Raw genomic sequence first — 13,728 nt, forward strand, 5'->3', positions numbered from 1 at the left:
AGGGCCTGCCCTGCTCTGCATTCTCCCGTGCAGTCCTGGGTCCAGAGGACACCCCTTGGTTCCTGACCAATGGTGCCAACTCCCCGCACATGGGGCCCGGCTGGGGTCCCGTCATGGCCATGGGAGCCTTCTTGCTTCTGAGCCTCCATCTCTCAAGGAGCTGCAGCCCAGGGCTCAAACCCGTCTTCTTGGCCAAGGGGCCCCAAGGGGCCGGGGGTCCTGTCCAGTCCTCTGTGTCAATACAGATGGCCCCCTGAGCCCAGCCGCCGACTGACCCTTAGCCACAGCCACATTCTGACCCTTGACCTCAGTCACAGTGTGTGCCCCCTGCCCCGACCCCAGCCCTAGCCTGACCCCTGCACTCTGCCATGAATGGACTTCTGACCCCAGCCACAGCCCCTAGCCACAGACCAATATCTGGCCCTTGCTATAGATTGACCTGTGACCCCAGCCCCAGCCTGAGCCTGAACCCTGATGCTGGCAGAGGCACTCTACCATGCTGGTGACCATCCCGTGGACACATTCCACCGGGCCACTGGGGACCATGTGGGAAGGAAAGAGGGGGCCCAGCTCAGAGCCCTCCCACCCCCGAGGTGAGGAGCAACATCAGCCCCAGACACGGCTCACGCTGAGGCCTCAGGGTCAGGCGGTGACACTTTCCCTGAGCAGAGGTGGCTGGCGCTGAGCAGGAGGCCTGCCTGGGCCAGAACGATAGGCCAGAGAACACACGGACGTACTCAGAGCCTGACAGACCTACACACACAGTCAGACCCACCAGCCCAGCCCCGAAACCCTCGCACACAAAAACATACATGCAAAGACACACAGATGCAAACCAGAGACACACAACCAGACGTGCACATGCACACACAAACACACCGGCCCCACCCCTGCCCCTTTTCACTGGGCCACACAGCTCCTCCGGCCCAGGCTCAGGCGCTCCCCAGGGGCCCAAGAATGGGAATGACAATAGCTCACTCAGCTTTCTCTCCTTCCAAGAGAATGTGGAACCTACCCTGAGCCCCAGTGGCTTCCTCTGCCCCCCTCAAAGAGAACTCGGCGAGACAGCAAGGATGACTCCCTCCCCTAAACTCAGGGCAGTCGCTGATGCCATTTTTTACAGAGAGGGCCCCCATGTCACACAGCAGATGCGGGGGGGGGCGGTGGTTCAGGACATGCATAAACCCACAGGCTCCCGTAGGTGGGAATACACGGGCACACACATCCATGTGTACGCACACTCACAAACCCAGAGACCCACGTTTGTTTTAGATGCATGCAAGGAAAGGTTGACAGGGACACACACTGATGTGCCCACATAAGGACACACAGCGCCTCCTTACTCATAGTCATACTTGCACACACACCTGGGTGGCAGCCACCTGCCTCTGCATATCCTTTGTTCCCGGACCCCAGAGCCCGTATCTCTGGGGGGCTCAACCACTCCTCAGTTGACCCCTCCAGCCCCTTCCCAGCTCAACTCAGAGCTCTGTGGGCCTCCGCCCTCACTCTACCTGGCGGCCCTAGGGATGCTGCCCCCAGGCCTTCTCTTGGCTTCCAGTTCCGGATCCCAGCCAGGTGAGGACCCCCAAAGTCCTCCCGACCCCGTCCCATCTGATGGCTGCAGCTCCCGCCAGGACCTGGGTTGGCTATGGCGTGCCCTTTGTCTTTGGCACAAGTGGGCCAACTCCCTCCCTGCTAAGGGACAGCCCAGTCCTGTCACCTTGGCCTGTCAGCCGCAGAATGGGGCAAGAGACCCAGGCCCAGCTTAGCTTCTCCCAGGGCAAGTGAGTCCCAAGGAACATTCGAATGGAAAGCCCTTTTCAGGGGTGCCTCAATCCGCAGAGATCACCTCTGGAAGCAGAGAGAAGAAACTGCTGATCAGAAGGAAAAGAGGGGTGGGAGGGTTGCTAATTGTGCTGTGTGAATTTTTTTTTTTACCACATGAGTGTATGAGGAGGAGGAGGAGGGAGAGCTGGGGGGGGAGGGAGGGGAGGGAGGAGAAGGGATTATTGTTCTTAGGCTTTTCCTCCTAGTTTGGCTTCATCCCCACATTCCCAGGGAAAGCCAGGTGACTATGCCACGGGCAGGGGTGGCGTGCGGAGAGGGTGCTCACTCTGCCAAGCACCCCTGTGGAATCCTCCCAGAAATCCTCAGCGGGAGGTGTCTCTAGCCCATTTCGGAGATGTGGAAACAGCCTCAGAGAGTAGAAGAGGGAGCACAAGGTCTGAGTGACTTCGGGGGGAGCCTGAACCACTGACTGCCTGGTCTCGGGAGCTGTTCTCCTTCACCTGGTGCACCCCGGGGCCCAGCTCAGAGCAGTCTAGCCTGGGCACAAGTGGAGGAAGGGCATCAAACCCCTGGCTTCAGAAGCCCGCCTGGGCTCTGACCTCTAGGACAGTTACTAGGTGATGAAGTCACGGCTTCCATCCTCCCCACACACCCTAAACCAGGAAAGGTGCTGCTTCTGTCCTCCCCCAGGGCAAGCCTGGCCCTTCCACATCTTCGCTGTGTGTCTCTGGGCAGCTCTGCACCGTCTCTGGGAGGAGATGTGATGCTTCTGCTCCTGCTTCCCTCACCTGGGGGGAGGGGGTGATATGGGCTGGAAAGGAGCCTTCTAAGTTGTAATCTTTCTCCCTAAATTTAGCACAAAGTTCACGGTCCGAGACCAGGAAAATTCTCCCAAGCCCAGCCCCCACCCCCCAGACAAGGCAGCTATAAGGGGCCTTCACTCGACTGACTGACAGGGCCAAGAGCCAAGTCCAACCAACCACCAGTAGGATGTCCTTCCAGCCGTTTCCATACATTTCTGTGGTGGAGAATATTGCGGTCGACTTTCTCAGACAATCCATACCACTCCCAAAATGTGTGACGAGAGATTCACACCCAGCTGCTTTGCATTATGCTTCTGAGCCTCAGATTTTGTCACCTTTAAAATGGGAGACTGGCAAGGCCTGGGTTGTGTTGAGGATTAATGGAAATTTGTAGGTGAAAGTCACTATGGGGGTTTGCCTCATCATGGACCTTTGACAAATGCTGCTTCTGACGGTTATTATTCCCTCCTGGTCTATGGAGAGATGTGAGTTTTCGATCCCTGGGATAACTACCAAGTTTCAATTTTGTGGTGATCGTCTGAACATTTCATTCAGAAATCCTGCTTGGTTGTGCTGCTGGGGCCAAGGCCCGCCCATGCTTTGTCCCCAGTACTGAATGACCACTGACATGTGCTCTGGGCTACTCATCCCCAGATCCCTTTACAACCTCCCAGCAGCCAAGTGAGGGGCCTGGGAACCCTGTGCTGCAGACCCAGAAAACTGGGGCTCAGAGAGGGAGCTTAGGAGGAGTAGAAGCAACAGGAAGACAGATTTCACCTCCATATAAGGAAGAGCTTGCTAACAGGCAGAGCTGCCCAGAAATGGAATGAGTGAGCTGCCTTGGGAGGTGGTGAGCGGCCTGTGGCTGAAGGCGTGCAAGCAGAGAAAGGGGGTCTCTGGGTGGAGGGGGCACGCAGGCAGCTCAGACACTAGACGGGGGAGGACCGTGGGGATCTCTGGTCCTGTGACTTGACCAAGGCCATGTGAGCAGGAATGGAATTCCAGAAGGTCAGAGCTGGGGGCCAGAGCAAACGCTCTCCTGCTCCAAACCTGCCACGTGAACACCCGGCAGACAGAGCTCAACGGGGTGGAGCGAGAGGCCCAGGCCTCCGAACCAATTCTGCGCCCGCCCCCCAGATGACACAGCATTGATTTCTCAGAAAGAAATACCTACTTTTAATTTTAAAAGTTGGAAAGTATACAAAAGTAGAAAGGAAAAAAACAAAACAAAACCCCGAGTCCCCCTGAGCCTGTGACAATTATTGTTACTATTTCCTTCCAGTCTTCTCCATGGGCATCCATTTTGGTTAGAAGTCCTGGTAGGCTCTGAAAAAATGTTTCCTTACTGAGATACAATCCTCAAACTGTGCAATTCACCCTGGAAAAGTGGTTTTTGGTGCATTCAGAGAGTCGGACCACTGTCCCCACTATTTAATTTCAGAACATTTTCTTGCCCCGCCCCCCAAGGAAACCCATCCCCATGAGCAGTCACTCCCCATCCCTCCACCATACCACAACCCCTGTCAACCGCTGTCTACTCTCTGTCTTTATGGACGAGTGTAGTGGCCTTTTCTCAGCCTCCCTGCGCCTACCCCCTGCCCCTTCAGTCCTTATGGCGGCCAGAGGGAGCCTGCGGAAACCTAGGTCAGATCCATCCCCCGCTCATTTGGAACCCTCCAGGCCTCCCGCCTCACACAAGAGTCAAAACCAAACTTGTACCACAGCCTACAATCACTGACACAATCAGACCTCTACCACCTTGACCTCATCCCCTCCCATTCTCTCCCTCCTCCTTGTGCGCCAGCCACCAGGGAGGGCCTCCTCAAACACCTCAAGCAAGGCCGGCCTCAGGGCCTTTGCACGGGCTGTTCCTTCTACCTAGAACATGCTGCTCCTCGATGTCTGCTCTGCTTTTCCCACCACTAGCCCTGCAGCCCTGCTTTTTCTTCATAACACTTATGGTCTGGCATGTCTGTCTGTCTGTCCACTGTCTTCTCCTCCGCTAACACGGCAGCACCTTGCCTGGTGGTCTGTTTGCGCCTAGCATGGGGTTGCAGTTCAGTGAATAATTGGGCTGTCTCCAATAAAGCAAGGAACATAAGAGGAACAAATGCAAAAACCAAGCGCCCCACAGAGCAGACATTAGGAACGAGGCCCTCTGCCTGTGGACATGTGCGGTTTCAACCACACTGTGCCTTTTGTTAATTGAGCCAGGGGAGTTCACATAAAAATCCAAATTCCAGTTTCTCTTGAAAACACAGATCTGGTCATCTAGGGCTGCTCGCCCGCGTGACAACTGTCAGCAGCCACTGAGAGGTGGGGCCCAGGGGTGTCGGGGTCCTGGCTCCGAGGTCTGGGGCCGGGCCTGGGGCTGGGGGGAGGGGGCCCTCCCCAGGTCGGAGGCCGTGAGGTCCTGGGAGGCGAATGCCTTGCGGTGCCTCGGAGCTGCCCGGATGTGCTGCCTGGAGGCTGGCCTCCCTCCGCGAGAGGCACGAGTCCTCCCCCGTGGCTGCTCCCCGGCATCTGGGGCCCTGAGTGACCCCAGCCTCATTTCCCACCCGCCTTCAACATCCCAGCCGTGTCAACTAGTAGCACCTGCCCAGGCTCCCCAAGCCCCATCACCCCTGGCAGCCACTGTGCCCTGTGCTTGCTCTCAACTTCATCCTTAGGTCTGTCTTGGGGCCTCGGCTGCCCCCAAAGGCCCATTGAGGTCACCCCTATGCACACCTCCCTCTTCAGACTCTGAGACGGAGCAACAGAGGGGTGACAGCCGCTCATTCCGGCCTCCCCAGCCCTGGCAGTGCCCAGCGCACAGTAGGCCCTCGGGAAGCTTGGCTAAAGGGCTAGATGACTAGCACCCACCCCTCGGGGCTGGAGGAGGACTTAAGGGATAACATGAGCACCCAGAAGGGTCCAGCTTGGGTCATGCTCTGGCAAGTGTGTGCTTGTTCATCAACTACTATGAGCTGGTGTGCAAAGACAGAAAACCTTGGGAAGGCCTGTGGTGGGGAGGCTGGTCCAGGGAGAAGGCGGCCCAGCCGGAGCCTGGGTGTGCTGCTGCAAGTGTGCGTGTGCGTGCGAGCGCGTGCCTGTTCATGCTGACGAAGGAGGGCTCTGCAGCAGGCAGGGTCCAATGTTTTCCTGCGGCCTCAGTCTCCCCACCTGCACGCAGGGCTCCCGTGATCCACCAGCCCCTCTGGCCCCATGGTTCAGTCCTGCCTCCCCACCCTGGGGAGGTTTCAGGGTACTGCAGCCCTGCCTTCCCATCCATCAGGATTTTGCTGCATTCCTGTGAGTCATTCTCCAAACAAACCCCTGCGTGCAAAGGAGAGAAGAGAGCAGGGGAGGGGGAGAGGGGAGGCTGGATGCAAACCCAGCCCCGCCTCCTCGCTCTTGCCTGCTCCCCCTGGATGCCCCCTCCCAGGCACGCTTGTGTCCCAGCCCCTGGTCCCAGGAGAGCTCTGGAATAAGAGTCCGGTCAGCTTGTGCCATGGACTTGCTGTGTGACCTTGGGCAAGACCCTGCCCTCTCTGGGCTTCGGAATATGATGACCCTGAAGGTCTCCACCTACAGGGTGCATAGACTTCCAAGGCAGACTCTCTCAAACGAAGCGGGGTGTCGGGGAACGGTATGCCGTGGGTGTCCCCAAAGCAGCCTCTGCCCACTGCCTTGTCTCAGTTTCCCCCCCTCTGAAATGAGGACAGGGCAAGTCCCTGGTAGGCACAGGGGCTAGGGGAGCCATCTGACAGGTGCAGCTGGGCCGGGGGCCTCAGCATGGGCCCAGCAGCTTGTGCCAACCAATCATGGGGCCCAGGCCAGCCTCCAGCCCCAAAGCTGTGGGGCGGGGGGCTCCCACCAGAAGTCCCAATCTCCTGCACTGAGGCCTCACTGTGCAGGCATTTCCCTGGGGGGTGAGGGGGGGGCACTGGGCGTCTCTGAGTCACAGAGCCAGGGGCCAGGCCTGTAGGAATGTCTCTATGGGCGGACCCCAGCTCTGGGAGTGGGGGATGAGCCACTGCTGAAAAAAGGCAGAATAATTCCCCACACCAGCAGCGAGGAGCAAAATGGCTGAGGCCGTATGCCCGTGCATGTGCATGGGCGTGCATGCGTGTGTGTACACGGTGGGGGGGGCAGGTCCGACAGGAGTCTGTGGCCATGCAGCTCAGGTGCTGGGACCTGGTGGTCCAAGTCAGTAAGGACTGTGTGCAAACATCTGTGTGCACGCATTGCACGTGAGGGAAGGGTGGGGGGTGCAGTGGGTCTCCCCGAAATGCTCTGTCTTGGGGCTAAAGCGTCCTCTGGGCTCGGTTTCTTGGTGAAAATCCGGATTCTTAGTCACTCTCACGGCAGCCATCATCTTTGCCAGGTGGCTGCGTACACCAGCCCGTGTGCCCCTCATCCACGTGTCTGTGTGTGCCCACCCGTGTGCCCTCGGAGCCCCAGAGCCAGTGCTGGGAGTGGTCATGGCTGAGGGCCGGATGGCGGTGGAGAGCATGTCTGTGCATGTGTGTGTGATGGATTTTGGAGGGTGTGACAAGGGGGTGTGAGCATCCACAAATGCGACAAGTGGCAGGGATGCGTGGGTGTGTATCCGTAGTGCCCCAGCGGGCTGGCATCTAGGGATGAGCGTGCGTGCAAGAGGATTTCCGCCTGAAATACCAGCGCCTGGAACTGCCCCAGTCAGTGCCCAGCTCTGCCTCTGCCCAGGCTGAGCCGCCTCCTCAGCGCGCTCGTTCCCTCTGGCTCCACGAAAAGCGGGTTTCCAAAGCCCCAGGAACTGGAAGTGCACCTGCACGTGCGCACACCCCGGCACAGGGCTCTTATCTGGGGGGCCCCCTTAAGATTCCGAGCAAAGCGGCAGCCCTCTGCCCAGACAAATGCCCCAACACACCTCACTTGGGACCTGGTACTGGGGTTCAGGGAGCCCGGGCAGGGGTTCCACCTTGACCGGGACCCAGCAGGCCTGGACGCCACACAGGAGGGATGTGAGGGCCGGAGTGAGGCCAGGGGCCCGGAAGGGCCTGCTGGGGTGAGAAGGAAGGTAGGGCTGTGGGTGCCTGGGGGCAGGAGAGGGGGTGTGTGGGAGACAGAGAGGAGCCCGCCCGTGACGGTCATGCAGGACACAAGGGACACGGCAGACCTCATTGTAGGGAGCCCAGAGAGCCCCGGTGGCTCCCAGCTCTGCCTCTCAGCAGCCTGAGCCGCCTACTCAGCCTCAGCCGCCCCTCCCCGGAACATGGACCTGTCTTCCTGACAGGGCGCGGCAAGGGGCTGCCACACGTTAGACTCTCCAGAAGTGGTCACTCTTGTTACGGCAAGTGGTCCCCAGGGTGCTGCGAGAGCACGTGGGAAGGGCACTGGGCCGTGGGCTCCTCTCACGCACTGAGTGGACTTGCCCTAAGTCCCTTCCGCTCACTGGGACTCAGTCTTCCCACCTGTAAAGTGGGGTGACGCACCCCACCGCACACGAGGCTAGGAAAGACCTACAGAGGAGGACTCCAGGGCAAAGCGCCCCCTTTGTGCCTAGAGTGAGGGCAGCAGGGGCCCCCCAGCGCAGGGTTCCACCTGGCAGTTGTAAAGCCGGACAGCTCTGGGGGTGTCCAGTGGGGGTAAGCAGTTGCACGCCGAGCGAGAGAGGGTGGGCTCTGGTTCACAGGTGCCTGGGCCAAGGCAGGGACCTGGTCTTCAAGACTCTGGGCCCCTGCTCTGTGCCCTCACCATGTACAGAATCCCTCAGTTGTCAGAAGGGGAGTACGGGTAAGGGATGGCCACCGCTGAGGGATGGGCCCATGGAGACATGGAGCGTCCCAGTCTCAAATGACAAGGGATGAGCTGCCCGGGGGCAGCACAGAAGGCGTGCAAGGAGGTGCAGGAGACAGTGACCCGCTCAGCCACCGAGTCCAGATCTCGCCCAGGGAATGCAGGGGTTTCATGATTCCATCATGCGGGAGTCTTTCCACGTGGTCCCCCGGCCCCACCCACGAGAACAGCCCAGAGGGGAGGCCACCAGAGTCCATTCCTCGCTCGTTTGGTCTAGGCTGCTGAGCATTTGTGTTGCTGGAGAAAACAAGGGGCTTGCTAAGCGTTAAGGGGTCTCCTCCTGGGGAGGGGGCCGGCCCCCAGCCCTGCTGCCACCTCCAAGTCAATTTACGCTGGGAGAAGACCCAGAGCGACCCAGGCGCTGAGGACAGGGAAGCAGGTGGGTGGCAGAGGGAGCGGAGGAGGGTGCAGGGCCAGGGACAAGGATGGCAGGGGTGACAGCTGAGAGGCTGGGAGGTGGGGGGGGGGATTAGCCCATAGGCTTGCAGCCTCAGAGGCCTGTGCCAGGCTGCGGCGCCTGGCAGATCCAGGTACCTTCTCCCGCTCTCCATACTCTGTCTGGGCCCCTCGAGTGCTCAGGCAGCCTGTGAGCTCCTGAACCCGCTCAGGACTCGTCTCTGCTAGGACCTCTAGTGGCCCCCACCTCACTCAGAACGAAAGCTGAAGTCCCGGCCCTGGCCTGCAGATCACTCACGGGCCCTCTCCCTTCACACCACCCCAGTCACACCAGCCCCTTAGCCGTTTGTGCAACACGCGCAGCACGTTCGTGCCTCAGGTCTTTTGCACGGCCATTCCCTCTGCCCGCAGTGCCCTTCCCCCTGACATCTGCAAGGCTCACTTGCCTCCCTCACACATCGCCTGGCTGTGAGGCCTTTGCCGATTCCCGAATTTAAAACCGCAAGCATCTCCCACCCCTGAGCCTCTTCTCGGCTCTACATCCTCGTCATTGCGTGTACTGCCTTCCAGCACACTCTACGGTACTGTCTCCCAATAGGAAAGAAGTTCCGCCAGAGCAGGGATCTCTGTTTTGTTCACTGATGTGCATCTAGAACAGTGCCAGGCACATAGTAGGGGATCAATAACCGTGTGTGGAGGGAATACCACACCCTGTTATTCAAGAAAGAAAAGCCTCCATTTGAGTGCTGCTGAAATCTTTAAAAACCTTCCCCCTGTGGGAGTTTCAATTCTTTTTTTCTCCTGAGACAGTGCAGGGAGGAAACTTGCACCATCCGCTCGCAGCTTAGGCCCCACCCCCAAATCAATGGTTTGCTCCTGACAAGAGGGGTGGTTCTCATTTTTCTTCAGTGTTTAGTCCACTAACCAACCCACTTCCTGGACAGGCTCCTCTGGATGTTGCTCGGGCACTGGCTCTGCAGTGAGCCTCCCAGACCCCTCTCTGTCGCTGTGTAGGGTGCCCCCTCCAGCCCGCAGCTGCTCCCTCAGGCTGCAGGGACTGCCCACAACCACTGGCCACCAGCCCCGGGCTCTCCCTGGCCCCGTGCTGCCTTTCCAGACCCCTGGTCGGCCCTCATCCACTTAGACCCTTGGCCTGACCTCCTTCCCTTCTACTGCTGGTCTTTCATTCTACCTACGTTTCGTCCTCATTCTTTAGCCCATAGTACTAGGCCAAAGTCTCCCTCTGGGGGTGTCCAGTGGGGGTAAGCATTTGCACACCGAGCGAGAGAGGCTCCAGCCTGGCCAGACCCAACCGCCACCCCCTCAGCCTTTTCTCAAGCAGAACCCACTGCCCGAATGCCAGTCCTTCCCTCTGCCTGGCTCTGCAAGTCTGACGCCCCCCTGGCCCCCTTGCAGCATTCCCTAGCTCTGAGCCCCACAGGGGACGCTGGCCGGTTTCCCTCCGGGCTATGTGCCATGGCTTTGCAGAGCCATCCCCAGCTCCCCCGGGGTCTACGGAACAGGTGCTCAAGAGAGCTTTGCCGAACGAATGAATGAGGTAAACAAATTAGCAAGAATGTGAATAAATGAGCGACAGTCTGAGTGGAACGCGTCTAGAAACAGGGCAGCAATAAAGTTCTGGTTTGTGGCAGGCCTCCTCCACAGTTCGTGGTTCTCTGGTGCAGACCCCTGGTGTGTGTGGGGATCGCATCTGAGTAATAATGATGACGTCTGTCGTCACAGCAGTCAGCCTAGGCCAGGCTACCTTGCTACACAACAAAACCCCCAAATCTCAAGAAGTTTATTTCTCGTTCACACCACACAGCCTCCCTGCCGGGCTGTCAGAGGGAGAGAGCATTCTGGCATGTCACCCTAAGCAGCGAAGTGCTCAGCCTGGGAGGGACACGCGGGTCACCGGCCACACTTGCTCACGTGACCCGACCCCACCGCAAGGCGTCCAGGAAGCTAGATCCTTACCATAGGCTTGGGAAGATGAGGAACTGGAAGTTTTGGCCAACAGCTCTAATGATACCTCCAAAAGGACCAACAGCGCCATGAACAGCGGAGGCCACTTATCAAGCAGTTCCTGTGTCCTGGACGCTGGGCTTAGGACATGAAGTAGAGTTTCACTGAATCCTCAGGGAATCATCCTGAGTTCTGAGGCCACTACTAGGAATATCCCCATTTTCTAGATGAGACAACAGAAGTCCAGACAGCGAAGTGACTCACCAAGGTCACACGGCTTATAAGTGTTGACGTGGAGATCAGGACTCACATCTGTGATTCCAGGCCCCTACGCACCCCATTGCCTGGCGCGGGCTCCTAGCTTCCTCCACTGAGGCTGGCTGGGGGTCAAGGATGGCTCTCAGACCAGAGGTCCCTCATGCAGAGAGCCACACTGACCATCCCTACCAGAAAGAGCCTCCTCACCCTGCCCCATCCCATTCCCAGACTTCTCCAATGTGAGAGGCTACTCCCAAATTTTACTGAGAGAGAAAAAGGTTCAGAAGGAGTAGCGACTGAACCAAGGTCACATTGTTGGGCTGCGCAGGGCTGAGACGAGATCACAAGTCTCTGCCCACCGTGCTCTGAGTGTCCCCAAGTGTCTTCACAGCACTGGGTGCCCTAGGGCACCCTCAGTCTCAGACACGGCCCCTCAGAAGTGAGGGTGGTCATGTACCCTCCACTTTCCTGGCAGGCAGGTCCACTGAGGAAACGTCCACAGTTCCTAGCCCAGCAAGCCTGTGGCCCTGACCGCCCGGGCCACCCTCTGAGGAGCTAGGCTGAGTGGCCAGCCAGCACTGGCTGATCCCCGCTCCCAGGGTCAGTCCCCATAAGGGAGGCCAAAGAGGGATGGAGGTCTCTATGCCAAGGCTCCGCACCCAGGACTTCTGAAAACAAGGCCTTGGGCCTCTGAAGCCACTTGGGGGTCTGTGGAAAGGGTCACGGAACAAAAAATAAAGAGTTCAGTGGAGTATGAAAACGGACCTACCTGGAATCACATTCCAGCTCTGCTCTGTGATCTTAACCTCTCTGAGCCTTGGTCTTGTCATCTGTAAAATGGGTTGTGATCAAGATTACAGATGACATAGCCTGTACCTGACACCTAGTAGGTGCTCAATGAACACTGTGGCTCTTGTGATTGTAAATGGTATTATTATTATTTTTTTGCCCACCAAGTTCCTCCCCTCCCATCCCAAACCTGAGCCCCAGACCACGATTAATCCTTCCTGAGCTACAGCGGGGTCCCAGTACCAGAAAGGTTATGGCTGAAGACTCTTGCTCTGGCTGCCCTAAGAATGCATTTCCCTCACATAGTCAGTCCCTCCTCCCAAAGATTTTATGCCTAGTAGTTTGGTCACAATGAGCCCCCACCCTGCACCCAAACCCTGCTTCGTATCCATACCCCCGGCAGTGCCAGCGACTCACAGGGTGGTCAGCCCCAGCAGCCAGCCTTCAAGGGCAGCCGTCCTCCTAAAGTGGACAGGAAGTCAGGGCCTTCCCAGCCTCCTCTGAGCCCACCCTCCGCTAGGAAGCCTGGAGTCTCCCAAGTCTCCTTACCCCTTCACCCCCTGTCCCCAGCTCCTGGAGCCTTCCCACTGCCTATGAATCCTATGCATAGTTCATGTTCCCAATTATCCAGTCCACAAGCATTTACTGAGCACCTACTCCATGCAGAGCATTGCCAACCACCATAAGAAAGGCGGAGTGGAAAGGGCATGGCCCCACCTCCCCGTGAGCCCAGACTGCAGCGGAAACATACGCGTTCATGATGTCCCACTGCCCAGCGGTTACTAACACCGGTTTTGAAGTTGCACAGAGCTGGTCTGAGGCCCAACCCTGCCACCTCCCAGCCAAGAGATTTTGGACACTGCGTTGTGTCCACTAATCTCAGTGTGTCTATCTGCAGAATGAAATAGTAAGAGAATCTACCAGAATCATGGGTGAGAAGAGTTACTGAGCACCAAGACCTTTGTGCAGAGCCTGGCACACAGTAGGAGTATAACCCTTGTAAGCCTCATTCCTCGCCTTGACCGGGCAAGGGCAGAGTCCCGAGGCATGCTAGAATAGACCTCCCTCCAGGCTTCCACTACCTCATTAATCAGAAAGGACTGTCCACCCAGCTAGGATGCCACCTGACACCCCTGGCAGCCTGCCCATTCACCTCCATCTTGTCTGCAAGGACATCTGGGGATGGGAATGGACCATGCCAAGTTCTGGCTGAAGGCCAGGCATCCGGGGACCCCAGCAAACCAGAAGAGGCCCACCCAGCAGGCCCCACTGCCACTGAACTCACACAAGGTCATTGCCAACACAACACAACACAACACAACACAACACACACACACACACACACACAGTAGGTCCACAACAAACATCCTAGCTGGGGTGGGGAACGGGCTGAGGCTAAGCGGTGCCCAAAGGTGAGGTGGGTAGTACGAGCTTGCCATCTGAGGGACTGAATTTGATGTCTCGGCAGTAGGGAGCCACTGAAGGTTGCCGGCCAGCAGAGGGATCTCTGCCCACCTCCCCACCCTCTAACAAGCTCGAGTTTTTTGTGGTTGTCCCTTACTCCCCTCCACCCCCAATATGAGTTAATGTTCTGCCCCAGGCCTTTGCTCCCAATGTTTTTCCCACCTAGAAAACTCTTCCCACAGCCCCTCTGATCAGCTCATTCTCCCTCCAGGTTGCGCTCAGAAGCCTCTCCAGACGTTCCCAGTCTGGGCTCAAAGTCCGTTCTCTGCTTCCTGCAAAAATGACCCTTTTTTCATTAGAGCCCAAGAATTCCTTTCTCAGGCCACCTGGCCCAGACAGGAGTCCATGGAGGGCAGAGTCCTGATCTGACTCCCCTCTGTGCCCCAGCACTGCCTGACACAGGGCAGGGCAGGGATCGGTGGACGTCGCTTTAGGCTTTCGA

The 13,728-nt window shown here is 58.0% G+C and overlaps 1 protein-coding gene across 5 annotated transcripts in view; it reads right to left on the reverse strand.

Moving 5' to 3' along the window:
- The window catches only part of RAI1 (retinoic acid induced 1), a 118,205-nt gene that overhangs the window by 85,836 nt on the left and 18,641 nt on the right, over positions 1–13,728 (reverse strand). Inside the window, exon 1 of one of the 5 annotated variants that reach the window (XR_012375036.1) lies at positions 11,803–12,376. The exons of the other annotated variants lie outside the window; for them this stretch is intronic. The gene's annotated coding sequence lies outside the window, so the exon portion shown is untranslated. Of the gene's footprint in view, positions 1–11,802; positions 12,377–13,728 lie in introns of those variants that run through there. 5 annotated transcript variants of the gene reach the window in all.

Source organism: Callorhinus ursinus, unplaced genomic scaffold, assembly GCF_003265705.2.
Source record: "Callorhinus ursinus isolate GAN/ISIS: 27379988/994484 unplaced genomic scaffold, GSC_fseal_2.0 scaffold43, whole genome shotgun sequence".
NCBI lineage: Eukaryota > Metazoa > Chordata > Mammalia > Carnivora > Otariidae > Callorhinus > Callorhinus ursinus.